This window comes from Cornus florida, unplaced genomic scaffold (assembly GCF_030987335.1).
Source record: "Cornus florida cultivar Cherokee Brave unplaced genomic scaffold, ASM3098733v1 CherokeeBrave_3.0.0_Hap2_Chr06, whole genome shotgun sequence".
Lineage (NCBI taxonomy): Eukaryota > Viridiplantae > Streptophyta > Magnoliopsida > Cornales > Cornaceae > Cornus > Cornus florida.
Window position 1 is genome coordinate 46792731 of NW_026775576.1, and position 24484 is coordinate 46817214.

General features: G+C 39.8%; 1 long non-coding RNA gene across 2 annotated transcripts; it reads right to left on the bottom strand.

Moving 5' to 3' along the window:
* Nucleotides 1-775: 775 nt before the first annotated feature.
* On the bottom strand, nt 776-24362 carry LOC132311430 (uncharacterized). 2 transcript variants are annotated; one of them, XR_009482995.1, is made up of 3 exons: nt 23626-24078; nt 12917-13128; nt 776-898 (listed from the first exon to the last, which is right to left on the bottom strand). It is a non-coding gene; the product is annotated as an uncharacterized LOC132311430 (long non-coding RNA). The 2 variants fall into 2 exon arrangements; XR_009482994.1 differs by lacking the exon at nt 776-898 and having other exon boundaries at nt 12681-13128; nt 23626-24362.
* Between the last annotated feature and the right edge of the window lie 122 nt (nt 24363-24484).

A 24484-nucleotide genomic window follows, 5' to 3' on the forward strand; every position in this document is an offset into this window, starting at 1 on the left:
CAATGTGTTTATATAGGAGAAGCTACGGGAGTGAGTGGAGAATAAGTAAACCCTATACATGGTAATTCTATGTATGGTAATGAGGGGTAGGTGACAACTCATACAATACAAATTGTACACGTGCGACAACTCATACAATACTGTGCAACGTGACAACTCATACAATACTGTACAACACGGAGTATATCTAAAATTATTTTTTCTTTTCTTAATAAACTATTACTTAACCCCAAGGGGTTGGCCTAGTTGGAAAATACTTGGGCCATAGTGCCTCATGAAATATTAGGTCTTAGGATTGATTCCTGCTAAGTGCAAACAATTCCTTGGAGGGGGGGTGTGCGAGTACCAACTAGGAAAAAAAATTAATAAACTATTATTTAGTTTAAAAAATTAACATATTTTTCTACCAAAAGAGTTGTTTTTCTAAATATTTTCTGAAAGTACTTGCAAGATTTTTTGTTCTTGAATTATTTACTACTACATTTCATTAAACATACTTTAAACGTTATTTGACTATTATACACCTAGTAATGAAAAGATATCAACTGAATAAGGAAAATGAATAGGAAGAAGTTAAGATAAAATCATTCAACGGTCTCAGACAATTGGATATGGGTATAGAGAGAATATAAATACATACAAATTTATATATATATAGCGAGAGAAGGGAGAAAGAAAAGAGTCGAAAGCTACGATGTTTATTATATTAAAGATCGAAAACAAAATGTATAATATAGATCAACGATGTCCATACTTTGACTCCTTTGCTAGCAGCATATATGCTTTAACAATATGAGTACGAGATCATGCATGCTTAAACAATTTCATACTCAGCCAGTGAAAATATACAACAACCACAAGAATTGGAAGAGTCAAGGGCACCAAAAGGCAATAATACCTGTCATAAAAAACAAAACTAATCAGGGAAATATGTATAACAAAACATTATAATGTAATTACCGGAAACCATTAAAAATCCAATACATACAACAACGACAAACAATCACACACACAGTGCATGTAAAGCTGAAACATTGGCATTTTGAACCCACTCCCTTGCACAAAATTGAACTGAAGTTCTACTACAAAGCTCCAGCTGTAAATGGAAAAGGCAAATGCCAATCCAACCTAAGGTAGGAATGGATTGCAATTTGGTTGAAAAATATTGAGATACGATCTTCCGCAACCTAACTCGACCCAAACTTGGCATACCGCATCCATAGACAAATGTAGCACATACTATAATTGCATTTATGTGAAAAATATACAAGTTACAGGATAAAACTAAAGAATAAGAGCAGCTGAATATATAAGACCTGCAAAGTGCTTCTTATATATAAAAGTTATTCTATATGACTTCCAACTATATTATGTGATAAAATGTTCAAACTTAAAGTAGTTCCAAAATGATTTTACACTATAGGATTAACATCATAGAAAAGTAAATGTATATTGATATATTAAACATGAAATAAAAAATATTGTTCAGGCATAAACGCACCTAATGTCTGCAGTGCATTTTTGAGACAATACTTCAGAAGTTCGTAAAAGCATATATTTTTGTAATTAAAAATTTTTAAAAAATCAGTCTCTGTAAGCACCTATTTTTAAACATAATAAAAAGTAAATTAAATCAAAACAAGAATCATTTTCAAACTAATTAAATAAATAAAATTCTCCATTTATGTTACATCCTTTCTCCCATACTTCTTTTAAAATTTCATTCCAAACTTTCACATTTTGAAATCTCAAGTCAAAGTTGCTTAAGATAAATTATTTAAAAATTTAGTCTTAACTTTCTCATTTTGTTACTCAAATTTATTTCTTTCAAATATCAAGTATTGTTGCCAAAATGAAATGGATTAAGTCTCATTTATGACAATTTTTTACAAGAACAAAAGAATGGCCACTGCTTTAAACAACATTTATCTTCCATGTGTGATCTGACATTGATTCTCAATTTTCTTCTGACAAACTACACTTTTTAGTTTCATTATAGTGTTATTACTAGCATTTAACATTTTAAGGATGTGGCTAAACATAAATTAATCTCATGCATTTTATGATATTCCATAAAAATCACATTCATCTAGACTCTAAGACAAGGAAGACTTTCAACTCTAAAGATAGGAAAGACTCAACCTCAACTCTTCCGCACCATTATAGTACCTTTTAAATGAATTAATGGCCATTCACCCTAGTATCAATTACTTATGCTTCATCATTTACGTTTTTCATTCATTTAAATTTTTATGTGGTTATAGTTCCCTCGAAATAAAGTTATGTACATCATCCACCGCAATCACTATTCAGGACATGAAATAAGAATTCCCTTTTCCATCACATATTATGTTCAAGTTGCATTTTAAGAGATCACTTCTACCAAGGCACTATTGGTCCTTTGGAGCCTAGGCGCGAGCCTGAGTGAAGCGAGATGCACAATTGAAAAATTAAATTACTATTAAAACATATTCATATTCCATTATGAAAGTGCAAATGTTGTCAAAGGCGGTCCTGGGCACACAACAGGTGCAAGTGTTGTGCCTGGTGTTACAAGTGGGACTTGTCCCACAGTGGATCCAGATGGGAAATGTAATGAGTATAAATGGGTTGGCTATTAACCCCACCTAATAGTTTAAGCATTTAAGTCTGATCCCGAAGCACCCACCCATTACGGTTGGTATCAGAGTCAGACCCAGTCCACGATCCGATATCCCAAAGCACCCACCCGTCACGGTTGGTATCCCGAAGCACCCACCCGTTACAGTTGATAAGGATGTGGGTGATAGGGCACAGATTGCTGCTTGGGCATCTCGAGCTTGGAAGGTCTCCTCGGAGGTGGTGGTTTCGCCTTTGCCGGATTCTTTGTTCCTCTTTCGTCTTCCCTCTTCGACAGAGGCAGCACATGTGCTCAAGGAGGGTCGCCGTGACTGGGGTAGGGCCACTCTTCGCGTTGACACACAGAGTTTCAAGGTGGGTTATTCTAAGGTTTTGAAAGAAAAGGGGCTGAAGAAGGTGACGCTGTATGGCCTCCCTATTCACCTCTGGAGTCATGCCTTGTTTGTGGCGGTTGGAGATCTCTGTGGTGGTTTTATTTGGGTGGACGCTGATGAATCCTTGGATGCAGAAAGGGTTCGCATCACTGTTTCTGACGGTCGTGTTTGCCCTCCTTTTATCTTCATTCACGATGACAGTTTCTGCTACAAAGTGGCTATATCGGAGGAGAAGCACCCAAGCTTGTTCCAACGACGAATAGTCTGGAAGGAGGAGACGGCTCGCACATGTTAAAGGAGGTGGAATGGCTGAGATGGGAGTCTATAGGACAGATGGGGTTGGCCAATTTTCAAAAATGGAAGGTGTGGCGTGATAAGCTCTGGATCCATAATTCGGAGTGTTTCAGAAGGATCTTCACTCAGAGGAGGAGAGAAGGTTTATCTTCTTTGACGGATCATAGCCGGAAAGCAGGTCTCTGGGTTTTTCAAAGGGGTGGAGGATACAGTGGTCATGGCTGTCAGCCAGATTTGCAGAAAGGGGAATGGAGAAGAAAGCGAGGTGGTCTGCACATGCCTTCACCGCGTGGGTGGGAAAGGCATAGGGAAAGGACACGTGGTTGGCAAGCAAGGTTTGCCCGTTCACAAAGGGATATAGCTGTATCCACGTTTTATTCAAATTCTTTTTCGAATTCTCGAGCCCGAAAGGCTAAGCAGGCCTCTTATAAGAATGGGCCCATTGTTGGGCCGGAGATTGGGGCCTTTGTTCCTTGTGATTGTTTTCCATCTTCTCATGGGTCGGTTGCTAGGTCTTTGTTGGTTAACAGTCTTGACATAAGTTCTTGTGGACTGGTTAGAGCGGCGAAGGCCCAAGTTTTTGATGCTGGGTGCTCAATTGGTGATTCCTCTAGTTTGGGCTGCGATTTGAAGGTTGGGCTGGGGTCTAGTTCTGGTGGGTCTGGACTGGATGTGGGCAATAGGTTTGGGCCTCTGTCTTCTTTAACAGATGGCTTTAAGACACAGCCTTCGGGTCTGCTCGGTGAGTGCTTCAAAGCTGGACGGCGTGCTAAGCTCCCTATGCAAGGTCACCGTTTAAGATCTAAGAAGAAGATTGTTCTTCTAGTTATTCGCAAAAGGTGGACACGTAAGGAGAAGCAAAAGTGGGTGAAGCATAAGGATTCCATTTCTGATCCGGGTATGCCCAACCCTTTGCCTGGTCTCCCTCTTCTTAATCATTCTTCTTCTTCCTTTACCCCTTCTTGTGGGGTGTCGAGGCGCTGCTCGGGGTTAGAAAAAGGAGTGATGTCCTCTGTTTCTAAAAGGTTGGATTCGATTTTTGAGATGGATACGGAGATGGCAGTGGATAAGAGTCGATGTGGAAGACAGGTTACTAGGATGGGTTCCTCTCGGTTTCCTAAGAAGACCTGCGAGGGAGTTACTGTATGTGTTGGGCGAGATGTGCGGATCAATCTGGATGAGGTTTCTGCCGCTGTTTTGTTAAAGGAGCTGCGAGTTCACATAGCCTTGAAAAGCTTTCAGGGCAATTCAAGGGATTGTGTGTCTGAAGAGGAGATCGGGACTCCGCAGCCTTGTTATTCTCCTTCTAATTATGTTCTTGAGGATTAAAAGGGTGTCTCATGTTCTTCACTTGATGGGGATAAAAGGTTGGTTCAGTAGGATGGTTTTAAGCCGAATGTGGAGATGGTTGTTCCTTTGGGTGTGTCTTTCGAGGGTAGGATGGAGGAGGCGTTGAGTTTGTTCCATGATGTTCAATTCTCAGATAATGGATAGGGAGAAGCAGGGGTGGGGTTCAGGATAGGTTGGGAGGGAGGGAGGTACGGAGTTCCAATGATTTTATTACGTATGAAAGGAGGATTAGGGCCCAGGAAGAGGCACAGTGGGAAGAGGAGAGGGAATGCATTTACTACTGTTTCCCTATGATGCTACAAATCTTATCATGGAATGTTCAGGGTCTCAATGACCCGGTGAGGAGAAAAGTGGTAAAGGCGGTGATTAGTAAAAGGGGAGGTCATGTGGTGTGTCTGTAAGAAACCAAGATCGCATCGATGACGGATATGATTGTGAGAAGCCTATGGGGTGGAAGATTTGTGGAGGGTGTGCCTTGGATGCTTGTGGTTCTGTGGGTGGAATTCTTATTATGTGGGATAACAGATGGGTGTCTTTGGAGGATTCTCAGATTGGGAGATTCTCTATTTCGTGCGTTCTCTCTTTAGTGGAGGATGGTTTTCATTGGGTCTTTTCTGGAGTTTATGGGCCTACGAAGGACAGTGTGCGTCCTTTGCTGTGGGAGGAGATGGGGATATCAGGAGGAGATGGTTGTTGCCGTGGTGTATTGGAGGGGATTTTAATGTTGTGTTCTCCTTTTAAGAGATCGGTGGGAAGAAGGTGGACGTCTGACATGAAATCCTTCTCGTCGTTGATTGATGGTTCTAAGCTGGTGGATTTGCCTTTGGAGGTGGATGCTTTACTCGGTCTAGTGGTCACTCTCCTCCTACTCTCTCTCGGCTTGATAGATTCCTTGTTTCGGGAGAATAGGAAAAGTTTTCCGATGTTGTTCAGGCTACTTTGGCACGTCCTATCTTTGACCATAGTCCATTGATGTTGGATTGTGGTGGGTTGCGCAGACGTCGTTCTCCTTTCAGATTCGAGAATATGTGACTTTGAGCTGAGGGCTTTCTTGAGAGGGTCCGTTTATGGTGGGATGGGTTTGGGGTGGTCGGCACCCCAAGTCATACGCTTCGTTTTCTTAAGGAAAGTCTCAAGATTTGGAACAAAGAGGTCTTCGGGAATCTTATTTGGAGGAAAAATCGGGTCTTTTCTGAGATTGCTGATATTAATCAGATGGAGGGTCAAGGGGTCCTGGTGGATTCCTTGAAGGCTAGGAGGGTGCAGTGTAAGGCGAAATATGCTGAGATTGCTATCATGGAGGAGATTTCGTGGAAACAGAAGTCCAGAACTTTATGGCTAAAGGAGGGTGACAAGAACACGAAGTTTTTCCATAAATTGGCCAATACCCATAGGAGGGAAAATCATATTGGGAGGATTCGGGTGGCAAGGGTGTGATTATACAAGAAGGATGAGGTTTGCAAGGGTATTGCTGAGTTCTATGCTAAGTTGTTCACTGAGTCGACTGGGTGGAGACCCTTACTTGAAGGGCTTCAGTTTGACTTTATTTCTGGTGAGGAGTGCTCTAGTCTGGAGGAGCCTTTTTCTGAGGAGGAAGTTCTGGTGGCTTAAAAGAGTTGTAATGGGGATAAAGCCCCAGGTCCAGATGGGTTTACCTTAAGATTCCTTTTGAAGTGCTGGGAGGTGGTTAGAGGGGAGGTGATGAGCACCTTTTATGCTTTCCATGCTCAGGGCTCATTTGAGAAGAGCTTAAATGCCACTTTCATTGCTCTCATTCCGAAGAAGGGGGGGCGATGGATGTTAGGGATTTTCGCCCTATTAGTTTGGTGGGATGCATCTACAAGTTGATTGCCAACGTCCTTGCTTTTAGATTGAGGAAAGTATTGGATGACATTATCTCTGACTCTTAGAATGCCTTTGTGGGAGGCCGTCAAATTCTGGATTCAGTTCTTGTTGCTAGCGAGTGTGTGGACTCCAGATTGCGTAGTGGAATTCCGGGTGTTTTGTGTAAGCTTGACATTGAGAAGGCATATGACCATGTAAGTTGGAGCTTCCTTCTCTACCTAATGGAGAAGATGGGGTTTGGAGTTCGTTAGAGGAAATGGATTCATTTTTGTATCTCCAGTGCTTGGTTCTCTATTCTTGTGAATGGAGCTCCAACAGGTTTTTTTACTAGCTCAAGGGGCTTGAGACAGGGGGATCCGCTTTCCCTTTTTTTGTTCCTCTTTGTGATGGAGGCCCTTAGTAGCTTGTTGAGGAGGGCTATTGAGTTTGGTTTTCTGAGAGGTTTTCGGGTGGGCAGGGATGTTGCTAGTCAGTTGGAGATATCCCACTTGATGTTTGAGGATTTAGGAAGCACGGACACTCCAAAATGGACGAATAATCCGTGTCTGACACGCGTCAGACACGCCCCAACACGTGTCGGACACACCAAAAAATGTGTCTGGAATTTTTTCTTTTTTTTGAGTTTTTGGACACGGCTCGGACACGGCACGGACACTCCGCGTGTCTGGAATTTTTTTTTTTTTTTGAATGCTGATATGTTCTGTTTTTTGTTTTGTACTACCCTTTTGGTATTGTAAATGGTAAAAGTACTAGGTCAAATAATGGATGGGAATAGATGATAGTACACTGACTTATTTTTGTATCTTTTTTTGGACTAGCCTTTAGGTTTTTGTGAATGTTAAGTGCTAACAGTAAAGTCCTGAATGTTAAACAGTCATGAATGTTAATAATCCTTTCTATCTATGCTTTTGTATTTGGAGTAAAGTTGCAATGATGATTAAATGATACTAGTTATTATTCTAATGTCTTGTTTTTTATTTGGTTTTATAACTCAGCAACATTGTTCTTTTATAGTTTATTAGTTATGAGTTATGATTTGTGTTTTTTTTTTCATTGTAAGGTTGATGAAAAATAGTAACACTCAGTAATTTTTAAAGTACTACATCATATATATATATACTATTCCTCGTGTCCCCGCCGTGTCCGTATCCTAATTTTTTTGGATTTGCCGTGTCACCATGTCCGTGTCGTGTCGTATCCGTGTCTCATATCCATATCCGTGCTTCTTAGTTGCAGATGATACTTTAGTGATTCGTGTTACTAATTTGTCCAAGCTTCGCTATTTGAGATGCATTTTGATCTGGTTCCAAGTTATCTCCGGCCTAAAGGTGAATGTTGGTAAGAGCGTCTTGGCGCCAGTTGGAGAGGTCCTTGATATTGATATGCTTGCTAGTATCCTTGGCTGCTATACTGGCACTTTTCCCATCTCTTACTTAGGGATGCCTTTGGGAGCTCCTTCGAGATGTGTGGAGGTGTGGGATCCTATCGTGAACAGGTTTGAGAGGAGGCTGACGGGTTAGAAGAAACAGTACCTTTCTAAGGGTGGTCGGGTTACTCTGATTAAGAGCACCCTTTCTTGCCTTCCCACTTATTTTATCTCTCTTTTCCAAATCCCTTCTTCTGTGGTTGAAAGGATAGAGAGATTACAGCAGAATTTTCTGTGGGGGGGTAGAGGGGAGGAGTTCAAGTTTCATTTGGTTCGTTGGGAGCAAATGTGCAGGCCGATTCGGAGTGGAGGTTTGGGGTTTGGGAGATTAGTGCCTTTCAATAAAGCTCTCCTTGGGAAATGGTTGTGGAGGTTTGCGGTGGAAAGGCATTGGCTGTGGAGGAGGGTTGTTGCGTGTAGGTATGGGGAGAGCAAAGGAGGGAGGTGTTCTCTTGAGGTGCGTGGTCCAAGGGGTGTGGGGGTTTGGAAGTTCATTAGGAAGGGTTATGATGAATTTTCCAAACATATTCGGTTTCGTCTGAGGAATGGTAGGAGGATCAGTTTTTGGGAGGATGTTTATGTGGGGATATTTCTCTTGCTCTCGCTTTCCCTCAACTCTTTAGGATTGCTACAAATAGGCAGGTCATGGTGGTCAACTGTTATCATCTTGATAGCGGGAGACTGGTTTGGGATGTTTGATTCAGGCGGCTTTTTCAGGACTGGGAGATTGAGGATGTCACTCGTTTTTTGGAGTTACTTTATCGGCAAGGAGTTATGGTCGCGGATTCTGATAGTTGGATTTGGGCTTCTGGCTCTCAGGGCCGTTTCAATGTTCGGTCCTTCTTCAAGTGTCTTTCAGATGAGCCTGGAGATTTTTTTCCTTGGAAGTCAGTTTGGCGCTCAAAGGCTCCTCTCAATTCTTTGCTTGGACCACTGTCTTCGGGAAGATTTTAACCCAGGATAATTTGAGAAAGAGGAATCAGGTGGTGGTCAATCGTTGTTACATGTGCCTTCGTGATGAGGAGACAGTGGATCACCTTCTTTTACATTGCACCATGGTTAGGGACTGTTGGGTTTTGATGCTTGGTTTGTTTGGGATTCACTGGGTCATGCCTGGATCCGCTAGAGGGTTGATGGAGGCTTAGAAAGGTTGTTCTGTGGGGGCTCATATTCGTAATGCTTGGAGGGCTACGCCTCTTTATGTATGGTGGTGTATTTGGCTCGAGTGGAATAGGAGATATTTCGAGGGAAAGGAGAGGACTATTTCTTTTCTTAAGTTCTCTATTCTTTCCACTATTTTTTGTTGGATTTCATGGAGAGATTTTAAATCTAGTGAGGAGATTGTCGAATTTTGGCCTCCTTGAAGGCTTAGTGGTTTTTTGGTTTTTTTGGGACGCACTCCCCTTTTGAGCGCTTTCTATGCATTTCTTGCTTACCAAAAAAAAAAGGGGCCAGTGGCCTGGCCTAGCGGTGTTGGGCCCTTACTTTCCAAAGAAAGGTCAGGGGTTTAAGCCTCAGTGAAGGCATATGTGTGTGAGTACCAACTAAGAAAAAAAAATAAAAATAAATTACTGGACTTAAATAAAAAGCGGCTGCTGGGCAAAAGTAAAAAAAAAAACGGCCTGAATCTTAAAGTGGGTATGGGTAAAGTGGATACGGGTAAGATTTGGGACATTAATATCCCACTGACAATTTTGCCTCTTGCAAATAAACACTAGTGATCTGGAGAGTGAAGGCAAGAGATTGCGTGAAGAAACAGGTGACAACAGCAGCACTTCGATGATGAAATATCGATGACAAAGAAGTCGGCGAGAAGAGGCCGACGGTAAGAAGAAACTTCGTCTGAAGTCCCAGTGAGTTGTTCTTCACTGATCGACTTCTTCTTCTTCCTTTTATTTATTTATTTTTTTTTTTTTTTTTTTTTTTTTGCAGTCAGTGAAGGTCTGCTTAGGGTTATAGGGACTGTGGGACTCATCGATGATCGGGTTTTGCAATGGGGCTGTGGTTAGCCTGAATTATTGTATGACTAGGGTTTGTAATGTTGATGGGTTTTTGTAAAGGTGTAGCAGTGGGTGAAATTGATGGTACGAGTTGTTTGTTCTTCGGTTATTTGGGGGTTTAAATGGGTTTGGTTGGTTGCAGTGAAGATGTTATGGTTAATGGTTGTGGATGAAGATGGTGAGCTGGTTGGGGTTCCACAACAGGGGTTGGGGCTGTTCTGTTGGAATTGTTTGAGGCTTTGATATTAGGTTTAGGTGAAAGAGACTGATGATGTTTGTGGCTTACGGGGTGTAGTTGAAAGTGACAGAGAGTGCTATGGATCCTTTTGCTCTAATACCAATTGATGCAGGAAGGGTAGTGAGCTCTGATACCAACTGATGTAGAAGAAGGTAGTGTGCGTGATTTAGAACCAGAAGAGAGAAGGAGAGTGATAAAAAGAGATAGAAGGGAAAGGGAATAAGAGAGGAAGGAAGAAGAATCTGAGGGAGCAAAAATCTGCAATCAATACTCAATTTCAATATTCATAAAAGGTGATCAATACAATACATATGCCTATGTATATATAGGCAATACAAAAAACTTTAAGGTCCACAATGGTTGCTGCAAAAATAGCTCTGTTCAGTCCAACCAAGCTCCAGACCTTATTCATAGGCAAACTTAGTCCTAATACTAATTAAAAGAAATAGGGTTAATTTCACTGACACCCCCTCAGGTTTGTCCAAATATCACCCTCAAACATCTTTCGAAAATAACTATCACTCACATTACAAACTTTTGTTCCGTTATTTACTCACACCCCAAACGTTAGTTGAACAGTTTTGACACGATATAAAATGACGTAAATACCCTTTGACTTTGTCAAAACAACTATTTTGCCTAAACAATTGTATTAAAAGACTAAAATATCCCTAAAATTTTATAAATTTACAAATTATATAAATATACCTGACATATATATATACATGTATATATATATATATATATATATTACACAAGACATATATACTCCTCTCTCTCTCCACCACCACCGTTCCTCTCTCTCCACCACTACAACCACCACCACCATCACCGCTATTGAAGATAAATATCACATAGCACAATCGTCAGTGTCATCAGCGTCCACTACCGTCGGTGTCATCATCGTCCACCACCGTCGGTGCCCAATAGGGTAACAATAACAGCTTATTAACCACGATTAGGAAACAAAACCGTGGTTAAAATGGGTCACGATAGATCACGTAGATTAGGAGAGAGAAAGTCTAATTTTCTTTATTTTTAATTGTTTTCTAAAGGTGTTTGTTTTTAAAGCTAACAGACATGCTTTGCGACTACTATGTTTTTGCCTCCTCTCATCTTTTACCTTCTTTTGTTGTTGTTGTTGCTGCTGCTTAATCTCTATCTTATCTATAGAGAGAAAGTGAGAGAGAGAGAAGTAGAGGATTGGCGAAGAGTTTGTATGGTTTTTAGAGAGAGCGAGAGAAGGGGGGGGAGGGGGTGTAATGATTGCTTTTGCAGTTTAACTGAAGTTCATAGATGAGAATCATCGCAGACAAAATTTGTTTGGTTTTGAGCTGAAGTAGAAATATTATTCGAAGCGTTTATGAATTGGTTAAAGATTGCATATATAGATTTGATTTTGCTGAAATTTCATTGGCGGGAGATTTGAGGTAAAGTTCAATTTCTATGCCAAATTGAGTAGTATATGAATGATAGGTTGAGATATGTTTCGGTAGAGAATCTGAGAAAAGCACAAATTCAAATGAGATTACAAACAAAATCCATAAAGCAATTCAACAAAGCTGTATTTGTTCAGATTATATCAAATCAAAAGCGCTAGCTGATTAATAGATGCTTTGAAGAGTTCAATGAAAATTTTGTTGTAATCGTCGAGATCATAACAGCTACTAGGTCGCAATCGACCCACACCTAAGGTCGATCTCTACGGCCAAAGGGGCATCCGCCGTGTTCATAGTGAAAGTGGGGGTCGTAAAAGCAACCAAGGGTCACGCCATGGACAGCGACGACCGTTGTTGAAGGTTGTTTCAGAAAAGCAACCAAGTTTGGTTGCTGCTTTTGGGCAGGGATTGGTCGGCATGAGAATGGTGGTGGCAGCGACTTGTTCACCGCCGTACCTACTGCAAGTCGCTCGTTTAGGTTCCTGCTCGGTATATATATATATATATATATATATATATATATATATATATATATATGTGATATATATATAATTGTAAATTTGTAGTGTATTTAGGGGTATTGTAGCCTTTTCATTTAATTTTTTTAAGTTAGGGAGCACTTTTGACCAAGTCAAAGGGAATTTAGGGGCAAAATTGTCTTTTTACATATTTTTAACGGAAACAGAAAAGTGAAAATGGACCTAAATGATAATTATTTTCAAAAGATGTTTGAGGGTGATATTTGACCAAACCTAAGGGGGTGTCAGTGAAATTAACCCAAGAAATATTGTAAAGCTAACTCTTATTTATTATAATTCCTAAAATATAAAGGAAAACTATAAAATCTATCTGTCCTTGCCCATTTTCCAAACATAGGTGCGAGTTGTGTGCAATTCATGTGTTCGAGCCATGTCCTGATCTCCGTCACTAAGACATAGCAAAAAAGAATCAGACGTCTATCTAATATTTACTTGGTGAACTTAAATCACAATTTTTTTAATCATATGTATACTTGTATCACGAATTTTGTGTAACTTTGAGCACCATAAACAACCCTAAAGATACTCCATTAATTGAATGCAATGCACCCCAATATACAATAAACAGAAGCAAGTATATGATTTCAATATTAAGAAGTGTGACAATACAGTGCTACAATAATAATTCAAAACTAGCTAATTTGCCGAACATTGAGCGAAACACATCATTCCCTTGGGTAAACAATAGTTTAGAAAATTAGAAGAATATTACATTGCTTAATATAGGAATCAGCAATGTCAAATTTTTCAATAATTTGTCTAGAGATGGAACCCAGTGCAACAGAATTTTACCTATCATTTTGAATGGCAGATAAGAAAACATTCTCTGATGGTGGAAGAAACTTTGACATAATTGCTGTGTAGAAGAAACCTAGAAAGAATATAGAGCCAAATATGAGAAAGAACCATCCCCAGAACATATTGCCATTGGAGGCAACAAACTGAGAAAAGGACGGCATGCTTGTAGCATCAGTTCCTTGATCTTGGTAACAGAATGACCATATCTGCACTAATGAGTCAAGGGAGAAATATTATATACTTGATATTCGAATTGTTATTACAAGAATCTGGGAAAGTAATAAAACAAAACAAGTGCCCACGGGTAATTTAAACTTTATTAAGCACAAAACATACTCTGCAAAAAACAATAAAATAACATATAGAAATAGATTAACTTTTCCAAAGTATCTTGTTTCAAGGTTTGAGGGCGGGCCTTGGCGCAACGGTAAGGTTGCTCCAATTTGAGCTGGAGGTCGCGGGTTTGAAAAAGCAAACAACCTCTCCACATGCGGAGGTAAGGCCGTATACATCTAATCCACCCTAGAGCCCACAGTGGCAGGAGCCTCATGCACTGAGCTACCCCTTTTTCTATCTCGTTTCAAGGTCTAACAGGTTACCACATAATTCAAAATGAAAGCTTTCCTGAAAAATTCCTCATAACAAATTTTAAACTCAACTCAACCAAACAAAGCCTTTCCAAACTACTACTTAACTCAAGTCTCTTTTAGTTTTAATTGAAAAAGGTTAAGAGTTTGATTTCTACAGTAAAGTGATAAAGTTATATCATCGCAGACTGATAACGTAAAAAGTTGGAATTGGCCTCCAATCTACAATAAAATGAAAGAGAAACTGTCTCCAAACTACCAAGAAATGAAACAGTAGGCATTCAAGTTCTTTCTAATATAAACAGCAATAATCCTCAAAGCGGTATTAGTTACAGTAAAATTCATCAAATCCTGAAGCTATGTTTTAATTGAACATGAAATGTTTCACAAGATATATTTTTTTGCACGACCCATGTCTGTTTGGATTGAGATTTTTCTGAGAAATTAATTTCTTTCCAGCTGAACCCATTAGATAGACTGTTTAAGTGAGCGTTTCGGGAATATTCATCAACCACATGAATTAAAGATTAAGAAAACAGCATCACTTATAAAACACCAGTCAATGTAAATGGATTCCTAACATTAATATTTCAACAAATTACTTGGAAGAACCATTCTAATTCAAAACAAACAGAGGAAACATGTCAAAGATCCAAAATGGCAATGTGACCATTCCAGCGTTGATGTAGTGAGATTTATGCAATAAAACTAGCTAGGGTTTATATAAAAACAATAATGTACAAAAAATTACGAAAGATGACAATACATGAATGATCTACTATGTTTTCAAACAATTGAATCTTCTAATTCAAGCATGCCAATGAGTACTGATTTCTAGGGTAAGAATTACCTTAAGATGTTGGCACTTCTTATGTTACACAGAAGTACAATTTATAAGACACCACTTCTGACACTCAAGGAAATATCTTCAAAAGACGTCGTTTTGAGTGCCAGATTCATCAATGCCATTACCGAATGGCCAAACTCATTTTCTCTCTCTTTGCATTTGTTTTTTTCTTGCACGGCTAAACCCATTTTCTCTCTCTAAGCCTCCCCTTCTTTTCTCTTTCACAGCTGGAACCATTGTATCTCTATGCCTCCCCCTCTCTATTTGATCAATGCTTTTAGATTGGCACAACCCGTCAACATGACTCAAACCCAAATTCAAAATTAGCGGGTTTGTGTTGGCCTTTGATCTCAAAGCCCAAAATGAAAAAAAAAAATAATAATAATAATAAGTCTTTCTCATCCAATAAAAAATTCAAGGTTTTCTCATCCAAAGGAAAGACAAGAAATGGAAAGGGAGGATGGGAAAAAAAAAAAAAGTGGGTAGAAGGAAAAATAAAAGGAAAGACAGAACGTTTCAGAATATTACCATGTCCTATTTCCAGCAATGTAAGTTCTTAGTAAAGCATTTCTCCGTTCTCTTACTTTTCTATGTCCCACTCGGATTAGGCCATTAGGGTTAGGAATTCTATCTCTCTACTGTTTAATTTCTATGTAATATATTTAATTTTCCATTTTATTGAAAAAACCTATGTATTTGCAGCACTATTAGTTGTATTCATTTTGTCTCTAGTTGTAGGGTTACTGGCTTGTGTTTATGGTATGTATTTCTTTTAATAATTAGGATTTAGATCATTTGCGCTTTCTTTTACTTTTTTCTATAACAACCATTTCTTTTAGTCTAATCAAAAGACAATTACTACAAAAAGTATATGGTTTACTTTAAACAATCATCCCAATTTTTCGAGACTTGTCAAATATATATATATATATTGAAATCTTATTTAGACTTGTCAATTTTTCATTTTCATATTGGACCAAGAGATATTGATGACGTCACTATGGGCGATTTCACCCCACTAGGGGCGATTTCAAGGCGATAGTGACTTTGTCCTTTTCTTTCTTTTTTTGTTTTCGTTCGCGATGAAATCTTATTTAGAGACTGCAAGGATTCCAAGAATTTCACTAACTGGGGATATGAAGTCGGCAATTCCACATCGAGGACCGTCTTTGTACATCGACGGGGAGTCCGTCGCAGGGAGGAAATCAGTTCTCTCATCTGGCTTGGTCGGGCGTTTTGACAAGGAAGTTGGGGGATGTGATTGTGTGGAGGAATGGGCGGCGAGAGCATGGAATACGTCATGTGGAGTGGGTGTCACTCCATTATCTGATTCGCTACTCCTTTTCAGGTTTCCTTCTCAGGCCAAAGCCCATCGTGTGTTGAAGGAAGGCCGGCGTCAATGGGGATCTACAACCCTGCGGATCGATGTATGGTCTTTTAGGGTTGGTTGTTGCAGCTTCCTTAGAGAAAAAGGTCTCAAACAGATTCAAATGTTTGGACTTCCCCTTGACCTATGGTGTAATGCTTTATTTGTTAAAGTAGGAGAGTTATGTGGCGGATTTGTGGGAGTTGCTGCTAATGAAACAAGGGACGCTGAAAGTGTTCGAATTACAGTGAGAATATGATCGACCTGTCCGCAATTTGTGTTTATTAATGATGAGACTTTCTGTTATAAGGTGGCGATCTGGGAAGAAATTGCGCCGGCGTTGGTTCCCTTGACAGAGAGTATTGAAGGCGGCGACGGGTCTCATCATATGCTGGAGGAAGAATGGGTGCGAGGAAGACCAAGTAAACGACACGCGCCGGTCACGCACATCATAGTTGACAAGGATAAATTTACACGTGGCGCTCGTAGAGACTCAATTCCAAATTCGACCCTATCCTTATCTACAAGGGTTGGTAAGGAGGCTGGGTTGGGCCACACAGATTGGCCTAAAGTTGATTTGGGCCGGAAGGGTTATGGGCAAACTAAAGTGCTAAGGTTCAAGCCTGATTTTGGGCCTAAGCCAGCCCACACTAAAAGACGAGTTCTTAGAGGACCCAACTCATTTTCTGTTTCAGTTCTTAACGAACCAGATCCAAGAAAAGCTCAGGTTCACACTCAAGCCCATTATCAAAATCTCTCCTCTTCTTCATTTCAGCGTCGGACTGAGAAAGAAAAGTGGAGACGATCGGTTGCCTCAGCTGTTCGACGTGGTACTCAATGGACTCATACTGAAAAACAGAAATGAGTAGCACGCTCTCCTTCTCCTTCTCCAGGTTCGACCTCTGTCTCTCATCCTAAGAACTTATCTTCTACCCCTTCTTCGTGTGAGGTGATGGGAAATGGTGAAGGTGGAGTGGAGGATCGTTTGGATCAAAGGAGAGGTCTTTCTGAAGCCATTATTCCACGGGATGCAGAATCACCGTCTTCAATGACCAAGTCCGAAAGTATTGGTTGTTCCAACAGGGTGACAGTTTGTGTTGGACGAGACCTTCATTTTAAGCTGACAGATGATTTAGCCATGACTTTACTTAATGAACTTAAGCTCTGTGTTGCTCTAAAAGGCTTAAATGGTCTACCCTCCGTGACTGGGACGAACTATACCCATGATTTGATGACAAATTTTACGGATGACCCTGGAACAAAGTTGAATCTACAATTAAACTTGTATCAGAATAGTATTGAAAGCAAAGGGGAGGACTTTGTAGATCAGTCTCAACAGATCTGTCCTCTTGCCTGGGATATTGATCAATCTAATGTGGACATCATGGAACCCTTAGCAACTGTGCACCGTGATTGCTTAGAGACGGTTAACGATTTGGGTATGGACTGGGTGTTGGATAATATTGGCGAGGTCAGCGAAGCTTTGGGTGTCTCTTTGGAAGGAGATGATGATCGAACACAAACCATTCTTCATGATATTGTGGCAGGAAACAATAATACAGAGACCTCTAAAAGCACAAAAGTTGTTAAAAATAGGAAACATGCACATCGGAAAGGTGATCAGAAGGTTAAGAACCTTATTTCCAATGTCAATTACGAAGGGAAGGATAGGGTGAATAAAGAAAGGGGAAGGACCAGAAGTGGGAAGCAGGGAGGAGGGGAACGGATTATTTTTGGTTCTCAATGAAGATACGAATTATTACATGGAACGTCCGTGGATTAAATGATCCGGACAAAAGAAAGGTGGTTAAAGTTGTTTTGAAGAAGTGTAATGCCCATGTTATTTGTTTGCAAAAAACCAAGTTGGCTTCTATTTCTGATGATGTGGTTAGAAGCCTTTGGGGAAGTAGGTTCGTGGATTGGGAAGCCTTGAACACCTCTGGTACATCAGGTGGCATTCTTATTATGTGGGATCGTAGATGGATGTCCAGAACGAATATCTGGAAAGGGCTTTTTTCTTTGTCATGCGTGTTTCAGATGGAAGATGATAATTTCAGTTGGGTCTTTTCTGGAGTTTATGGACCCATTATTGATTGTGATAGACCTGTTTTTTGGTCGGAACTTAGCTACATTAAGGAATTGTGGTCATTGCCTTGGTGCTTAGGTGGGGATTTCAATTCTGTTCGGCCTCCATTTGAGAGATCCACAAGGGGGAGGTGGTCTTCGGAGATTACCCAGTTCTCCAACTTTATTGATGGTCACCTTCTAATTGATTTGCCATTGGAAGGGGCAACTTTCACTTGGTCTAGCGGCAGAGACTCAGTTACTTTATCGAGGCTCAACAGATTCCTGATTTCTAGAGATTGGGAGGAGAAGTTCTCGGATGTCACTCAGGCAACTTTGGTTAGAGTCACGTCTGATCATGTGCCCTTAGTTCTTGATTGTGGAGGTATGAGATCTAGACGGACTCCAATTCGTTTCGAAAATATGTGGTTGAGAGCTGAGGACTTCCAAGGGAAGGTCCAGTCCTGGTGGGAGGAAGCAACGTTTACTGGCTCTACTAGCTATGTGCTTGCTAAGAAGTTTCAGATTCTCAAATCTGAGCTTAAGAAGTGGAACAAAGATGTGTTTGGGAATCTTGAATGGCAGAAAAATAGAGTCCTGGCTGATATTGCTGAGATTGATCGTCTTGATGAGATAGGGCAAGTCACGGAATCTCTACACTCTAGAAGAGTGTCTTGTCAAGCGACTTTTGCTGAGATAGCTACTATGGAGGAGATTTCGTGGCGTCAGAAATCTCGGGCTTTATAGCTTAAAGAAGGTGACCGCAATACTAAATTCTTTCACAAGCTTGCTAACGCTCATAGAAGATACAATAACATTGGGCGTATTCGTGTGAATGGTTTAGAGTTACGGAAAGAAGATGAGGTGCGTGGGGGTATTGTTTCTATTTATCAGCAGCTTTATACCGAGACTTTGGAATGGAGACCAAAACTTGATGGTTGGCATTTCGATGCTATTTCTTTGCTGGATAGTGATATGCTTGAGGTTCCATTCTCTGAAGAGGAAGTTCTCAAGGCGTTATCCAGTTGTAATGGTGATAAAGCTCCAGGCCAGACGGATTCACTATGCGGTTTCTGAAGGAGAGCTGGGAGGTGGTGCGTAATGAGGTAATGGGCACTTTTCAGGAATTTCATTCTCATGGCACATTTGAGAAATCATTAAATGCATCTTTCATTGCTCTTATTCCTAAGAAGGGCAACGCCTCTGAAATTAAGGACTTCCGGCCAATCAGTCTAGTGGAGTGTATGTATAAGCTTATTGCCAAGGTCCTTATTCTTAGAATGCGAAATGTTTTGGATGGAATTATCTCAGAGTCACAAAATGCTTTTGTTGTTGGTAGACAGATTTTAGACTCCGTTCTTATCGCAGAAGAATGTGTCGACTCCGGGTTTAAGAGTGAAGTTCCTGGTGTATTATGCAAACTTGACATCGAGTAAGCTTATGATCACGTGAATAGGAAATTTTTTCTTTACTTGCTTCGAAGAATGGGGTTTGGGGATCGATGGATAAAATGGATTGAATCTTGTATCTCGTCAGTAATGTTCTCTGTGCTTGTGAACGGCTCTCCTGTTGGTTTTTTTCCGAGCTCGCGTGGTTTGAGACAAGGAGATCCTTTGTCGTCTTTTCTTTTCCTTATTGTCACGGAGGGAATGAGTAGATTAATGAAAAAGGCAGAGGATTTGGGGTACATAAGGGGATTCACTATTGGCAAAGATGTTGCTAACCAGATTGAGATATCCCATTTGTTGTTTGCAGATGATACCTTGGTTTTCTGTGACGCTGATGTTTCCCAACTCAGGTATTTGAGGTGCAATCTTACATGCTTCCAAGCAGTGTCTGGTCTTAAGATTAATGTTGGAAAGAGTGTGCTTGTCCCAGTGGGGGAGGTTTCTAATATTTCCTCTTTAGCTGCTATTCTTGGGTGTGGAGTGGATGCTTTTCCACTCCCTTATCTGGGATTACCTTTAGGAATCTCAGTAGAGTGGGGACTTGGGATCCAGTGATTAACAAGTATGAAAAAAGATTAACGGGATAGAAAAAACAGTATCTTTCGAAAGGGGGGAAGGTCACTCTTATTAAGATCACCCTCTCGTCCCTTCCCACATATTTCTTATCTCTGTTCCGTGCTCTGTTGCTGAACGAATTGAAAAAATTCAGAGAGATTTTCTTTAGGGTGGAAAAGGAGAGGAGTTTAAGTATCATCTTGTTAATTGGGAGCAGGTTTGCAAACCATTGAAGTTTGGCGGGTTAGGTATCCGAAAGTTGGTCCCTTTTAATAGAGCCTTATTGGGGAAGTGGTTATGGAGGTTCGGTAAAGAGCATCATCGACAATGGAGAAGAGTTATCTCGTGTCATTTTGGGGAGGAGAGTGGAGGTTGGTCCTCTCGTCCTGTTTCTATTATTGGGGGGCGTTGACGTTTGGAAGTTCATTCGAAAAGGTTGGGTTGTGTTTTCCACCCATATTCAGTTCAAGGTTTGTAATGGTATGAATGTAAGATTTTGGGAAGACTTATGGTGTGGTGATCAGTTGTTGTCTCTTTCCTTTCCTCGTCTCTTTAGCATTGCCGAGAATAAGCATGCTTATGTAATTGATTGTTATCATCTTGATAACAATGGAGTTACGTGGGATGTACGTTTTAGGCGTTCTTTTCAGGATTGGGAGATAGCAGAAGTTTGCGTCTTTTTGGACCTGTTGTATAGACAGAAGGATGTTGGCAGAGGTTGTGATGATCTTTTGTGGACCCCCTTTTTTCATGGTAGATACGAAGTTCGATCCATGTTCTTGTGTTTGTCTAATTTTATTGGACATAATTTCCCATGGAAGTGTACTTGGCACTCTAAAGCTCCTATTAGAGTTGCCTTCTTTGTTTAAACTGCTACCTGGGGAAAATTCTAACATTGGATAATCTGCGTAAGAGAGGTAATACCGTTGTTAACTGGTGCTATCTCTGTAAAGCTGATGGTGAGTCCGTGAACCATCTTCTTATGCATTGTCCTGTTGCATCTGATTGTTGGAATCTCATATTCAGTATTTTTGGCGTTCAGTGGGTAATGCCTAAGCACTCTTTCCAATTAATTAACGCTTGCAGAAGCTGCCCTGTTTCTGGTCATGCTCGTGATTTTTGGAGGGTCTCCCCACATTGTGTTTGGTGGAGTATTTGGAAAGAGCGAAATAACAGAAACTTTGAAGGGAAGGAATCGTCTTTTGCAAACCTTAAGTCTCTTATTCTTCGCTCTCTTTTCTGTTATGTTAGAGGCAGCGCTTGCTCCTCGATTGATGATTTTTTTGTTCTATTGGACTCTGTTGGTCCGTAGGTTTGGCTTTTGCTCTTTCATTTTTGTGTATTAGGGACACATTCCCCTTTTGAACGTTTTTCTAATATATTTTTACTTATCCAAAAAAAAATATATATATATATATATATATCCCAATTTTTTTAGGGCATGCTGATCAACACCCACATATTTGAATGCCCGACTTCGCAAATTCAACGCTTAACTGCAACACTATAATTTTTGGCGTCCAAGTTCTTATAATCTAAAAGCAAGATTTAAGAAATTGAACGAAGGCTAGACTTGACCAATCGAATGCTTAACCATGTATTGTAAATGTGTAAATTTCAAGTTCTTAAGACCTAATGAGCTATTATCAGCTTCAAATGCAAACTGAGGTAAAGTATATTTCAATCTTGCGCTCCAGTTAAAAAAGCTCGCATTGGTTTCCTTCATTGCTTCGATGTTGATGAACTGCTTATAGTAGCAAAAGCTCATATGGGATCTAATAGAAGTATTTCAAATTGTCTTGACATATTCAAAAAATTATCTTGGCTTGCTGTGAATGTGGAAAAGAGTCGAGTTTATTTCTCCAACTCAGTGAGAAGGAAGTGAAGAATTATTATAATGATAAACATGAGAATGGGTACTCTCCCCATCATATACTTGGGTTTACTGATGACAGACGAAGGGATTACGAATGGGGATTGCAAAACTGAATAGCTGGAGTTCTTTAAATGTTTCCTTGGCTGGTAGAGTGGAATTATTGAAAACAGTAGCTTCATGCTTTCAAATTGCCAATGGCTGCTATAGGGCAAATTGAGAAGCTGTTTAAATGTCAGACAACTTCATTTGAAGAAATGGATGATGTTACCAGACCAAAAGCTGAAGGGGGAATTGGGATAAGGAAGGTTGCAAATATAAACAAGGCTGCAAAGTGTGCATTGCTTTGGGATTTTATACAAAACAAAGACTGTGGATAGCTTGGATCAAAGCTATGAATCTACATAAACCATCTGTTTGGTATTGTGTTCCAAAAAATCATCATTCTAGAAACTGGAAAAGTTTAATTGAGGTTATACAGATTTTAATTGCAAACTTAGAATTCAAAATTGGTGATGATAAATCATTAAATCTGTTTCTTGACCCTTGGTGGAAAGGCTCGTCTCTAATTCAAATATTTGGGCATAATATTGAGAGGCAATTTGATATCCCTAAAGATGCTGATCTGTGTAGTATTCTTCAAGACGGCAGGTGGGTGAGGCCTAATTCCTAGATTCAGCTGCAGAACTCATAAGGGATCACCAACAGGCTAGTGGTCTAGCGGTACTAGGCTCCTACTTCCCAAAGTTCAGGGGTTCGAACCTCGGTGGAGGCACGTGTGTGTGAGTACCCAAAAAAAAAAAAAACTCACAAGGGATCAGATTTCTTCTACTGAGATTCACCATGGCCCAGGCTTGATCTCTTTGAAAAAAAAAAGTAACTGTTCCTTTAAAGCCTTTTGAAATTGCCGCAGTTTTCCTTACTCAAAAAAAGATTGGTATCTCTTGATCAGGAATAGATGCAGACCTGCTGCTAGTAGTACAACTTGTTTAATGATTCAAAATAAATTTCCTTCCTTATCGAACCTTAAAAGGAGATGAATGATTGTAGTACCTGTATGTTTTAACTGCATGCACGATGGTGACTCAATAGACCATCTGTTTGTCAAATGTTCTTATGTTCAGCAAGTTTGGATAGGAATGTTTGATTTTCTAAATTGGCAATGGAGGCAATTTGAAACTGTTGATCAAGTTGGTTCATGATAGGGGCAGTCCAAAGAAAAAATGGAAGGTTACATAGTGGAATTTCTTAAAATGCTTCAAAATCAATTATTTTTTAGGTTTGTGGCACTATGGGGATTGGCTTATCTGATCTAAAGAAGAGCATTGGAGGATAGTATTTGGATGCTTGGACCTGATAGTTCTAGCTGGGAATTTCCTGGTTTGATGCATGTCTATATTAAGATTGTGCTCTCTATGTGTAGCAGGTGGCTGGAATGGATGTTGTTACTTGATGCACCTAATGCTCCAACTTTACACAATCTACTGCAACTTGTTATCGACAATCCGTTTGCTCCACACAATGTACTTGATCCTCTCTACATGTTCCGTCACAAAACATACTTTACAACTGACCCTCTTAATTTATCCACCACCGTTTGGTCCACACACTCTATTGCAATTTGGTCTCAACTCCATGAAAGTCAAAACGCCTTAGGTGATAATACTAATTAATTAGCACAATTCTATTACATGTTACAGGGTAGAAAATGGCTTAGAGAGTACAAGGAGGATGATAGCCGTTTCATTATTTTATGTTATTGCTTCCAACAATCTTCAATTTCAAATAAAATGTCTTCATTCAGATCAATCCAAAACCATTTAAGCAATTTTACAATTTTTACCTTGTGAAACTTTGTGATGTATATCAGTTCAACATGCAAGCAATTTTAAAATTTAAAAATAAATAAATAAATAAATCAATTATGTTCTAGCAGTAAAACGATTTCGCAAATGAAACGTACCTAGAAGTGAAAGAAGACCCTTAGGAGTGCCACCGCCGGCTATGGTGGCGATGTGGCGGTGGAGGCGGCAAACCCGACTAATGCCGACGAACTCAAACTGCGGACTCCAATTGAAAACCTTGGGACTCCCTCACGCACGATCTCTTTCTATTCACAACAATCAAAAACCAAGAAAAATATGGGTAAAGAGAATTGAATCGATTTGGGTTTCTTAGATTTAAAATGAGTGCAATGAAGAGGTTTTGAATGGGGAAGAGAGAAGGAAATCCAAGAGAGAGAAATGCATTTTGCACAAGAACGACGCCGTGCAAAGTAACACGTAGTAATTACCTTCTTCTTTTTTTCTTGGAAGATCATATTATTTTTTTATTTTTTATTTTTTCGGAATTGTAAGGTCATATTAATGCGTTATTAATTAAACGAAAATAGAGGATTCAGTATCATTAAGACAGTGTGGTCGATAAAATTTCCGAATCAACATTTAACCCAAGTTCAAGATCACCTAAAAAATAATAATAATAAGAAAAAAAGTAAGCATGCCCTTTCTTTCTTTTTTTTGAATTAACTTCATTGTATAATTCGAAAAAAAAAAAATTCATTGTATAAAAGGCATAAAAAAAAATATATTCCAAAGGATAATTACACTATCTTTTTTCTGAGATTGTCTAAATATCTGAAGGGTTGGGAAATGTGAACAAGCGTAGGCTGGGCTAGGTGCAGTCCAATAGACCCGACCGACTAGGCAGCTCACCATCTGAAGGATCCATAGTTCAAGCCCAATTGGTGTTTAGTCAAAAATAGTGAAAGTGGGCCTCTATTTGGGCATGTTTGGTGTAAGTGAATCACTCCACCAAGGAAG